General features: G+C 42.3%; 1 pseudogene; it reads right to left on the minus strand.

Annotated features, from left to right (window-relative positions):
• Window positions 1-1,956: 1,956 nt before the first annotated feature.
• Window positions 1,957-2,895, minus strand: LOC101978188 (olfactory receptor 7D4-like; annotated as a pseudogene).
• Window positions 2,896-3,185: the final 290 nt, after the last annotated feature.

Here is a 3,185-nt window from a genome sequence, read left to right on the forward strand (position 1 = left end):
GAAGTCCCACAATGAGCAGCTCCGTGGTCTGAAAGGACAGGGAAACAGCCCAATGAGTATCACCACAGAGGAGCCAATCAGCTAGATGTTGCTGGGGCCGCTGTGAGCCAATCATCAGCTGGCAGTCTGAAAGGGCGGGGAAACAGCTCAATGAGCATCTCCAATGAGCATCACCACGGAGGAGCCAATCAGCTAGATGTTGCTCTGGCCACTGTAAGCCAATCATCAGCCGGCAGCTGGAAGTTTGCTGGCAGCTGGGGCCCCTTTGGCTGTGGCTCTCAACATGTTTGGATATTGAGAAATGCATTTCTATATCATACAGAAATTACATAAGAAAACAAAAATGGAATTTTTTTTTCAAAAATTGTTTTTATAAATTCTGGTAGAAAAGAGGATAAAATCAAGAGGAAACTAATGATAACTGAAAGGGAAAGGGGTGAAGTGAGGAGTGATTTAGTGAGGGTTAAGTGGTTCAGTGGAAGAGGGCGTGTCTCACATGTGCAGGGCCTGTGTTCAATCCCCAGGACCACACTTCCTGATAACCATGGATGTTGAAGCTAGAAAACATCTATTATCATTTTACTAACACAGCATTGTGCACCAGTAAGTACTGGTTTAATTCGACTTACTTAATGCAATTTGGGTTTTGTGTGTACATATTTTTATGGTGAGATTGCAATAAATCACCAAATTGATCTTAAAGAAGGAGACAGAAACTTTATTCACTAGCTGGTGTTCAGGATCCACCAGCTTGTGGACCAAGGAGCAGGTGACAAGTCTACACCCTTTGAGCCCCTCCCAGGATCTGAGAGCACATCTTGTGGTCCAAAACCATATTAATCATAAGTGGCTGTTGATATAATTCCAAACCATAACCAAATGTCATGAGATCTAAAATCATAAGGAGAAGGGGAAGTGGGTCAAAACGACCCTAGTTGAGTACAAGTAAAATAATTGCTACTAATGTCTAGACAATCAACCCCTGACAGGGTATATTGTCCAAGAAAAATGGGAACCAAAAAGAATAAGTTTACATGGTATCGGAATCGCCATTTTGTGCTGCCAAACATGCGATGATATGCAATTGTCTATGGGTATAGAGGCAGGGTGTTCCCATGGGAGAAGCATTTCTTATATTATATGGAGTCTCAGGATAAAACAGAGGTTTTTTTTGGTCATTGCCCATATAGCCTGGCCCATAACAATATCATACATTAAGGTATCTCACACATATGTATAAGATAGATATAGTCCCTAAGTAACTACCAATGTGTGAAGCTTGTTGACCCTTTCACAAGTGTGGAAACTGAACTCAGAAAGACGAGGTAGTGGGTCTGTGATATAGAGTAAAACATGGGAAAACAGGATTTCTTACAAAGCGATTTTCTTGAAAGTCCACGATTAACCATTGGCTAGGAAAACAGGATTAAGTCAGACTCAAGCATATTTTTTTAATCAGCTCCTCATTGCGGTGACCGAAATGACTGAAAAGAACCACTTAGTGGAGAAACAGTATAGTTTGGCCTCAAGGTTTCCGAGGTGCAATCCATGGTTGTCCACATTCATAGCTGTGGACATGAGGTAAGTCATAACAATATGAAAGAAGGGCTTGGCAGAGAAAGCTTCTTGGCTGATGGTTGACTGATGGGAGCCAGGATGGAAAAGGGGAGAGGGACCAGAGACAAATTATATCCTTCAAGGACATGGTCCAGGGTGATGAACTTCATCTAGCCATATCCCACCTGCAGATAATTACTAACCAGTAATTCATTAAAATTATTAATGAATTAATTCACCAATAAGGTTACCATCTTATAGTCTAATCATACCACCTCTAAGATTCCTGCATTGCTAGTTGAGCTTTTACAGGGACATCTCATATCAAAATCATAACATATGCCCAATATTTAATCTCTTTGCCTAACTCTAGAAGCCCACACCAGCATACTTGAGATATCATAAAAAAGAAAAGTTGCCCAAGTTGAGTTTTCTCAAGGCCCCCTTCATGTCCTTGTTCCTCAGGCTGTAAATGAAGGGGTTCAGCATGGGAGTGACCATGGTGTACATCACCGAGGCCATGGCACTCATTCTGGGAGAATCAGTCACAGCAGAACTCAGGTAAACTCAACTAGCAGCCCCATAGAACAAGGAAACCACAGACAAGTGAGACTCACAAGTTGAAAAAGCTTTATACTTTCCACCAGTGGATGGGATTCTCAGGATGGAGAAGACAATTTGAGCATATGAGAAAATTATGCCACACATAAGACCAATACCCAAGAAGATGATTGCTAAATATACAACAATGTTATTGATGAGAGGATCAGGACAGGCCAGCTTAAGGATCTGACTTAGTTCACAGAAGAATTGGGGGATCTCCAGGTGTTTGCAGAAAGATAGACGCAGCAACATCAGAGCATGAACCAGGGCATCCACAGTGCTGATGGGCACACAGATTAGAACCAGCAGGACACAGAAGCAGGGATTCATGATGACCGTGTAATACAAGGGGTGGCAGATGGCCACATAGCGATCATAGGCCATCACGGTCAGCAGTAAATTGTCCATGCATAGAAAAAACATGAAAAAACATAGCTGAGAAAGGCAGCCTGCTTAAGAGATGGCTTTGCTTTCTGTCTGGATGTTCACCAGCATCTTAGGGACTAAGGTGGAGGTGCTACAGATGTCAACCAAGGACAGGTTGGAGAGGAAGAAGTACATGGGGGTGTGGAGGTGGGAGTCAGAGCTGATGGCCAGGATGATGAGCAGGTTCCCAAGAACAGTGACCAGCTACATGGTCAGCAGCAGGCCAAAGAGGATAGGCTGCAGCTCTGGATCCTCTGAGAGTCCCAGGAGGAGGAATTCTGCAACCCGTGTTAGATTTTCTGGCTCCATGTTGTTGAAGACCCTGCTGGAGGACAGGGACAAGGTGACGATGGAACACACAGAGATGAGTGTGGGACAGAGGACTTTGGTCCATGACTTAAAATCTAGTAATATTTAGAAAATTGTTCTCTTCAAATTCTCCTACTCAATTCACTAATTGTTGAGTGAATTTATACATTCTAACATATAAAATTCAATGTGTGCATTTTTCTAATAACAAATTTCAAAAATAAACATATGTGGTATCTATGTTTGAGAACTATGAAGTTTGAATGCAATCTTTAAATCTAGCTTTAACC

The sequence above is a fragment of the Ictidomys tridecemlineatus genome, chromosome 2 (genome assembly GCF_052094955.1).
Source record: "Ictidomys tridecemlineatus isolate mIctTri1 chromosome 2, mIctTri1.hap1, whole genome shotgun sequence".
Classification (NCBI taxonomy): Eukaryota; Metazoa; Chordata; class Mammalia; order Rodentia; family Sciuridae; genus Ictidomys; species Ictidomys tridecemlineatus.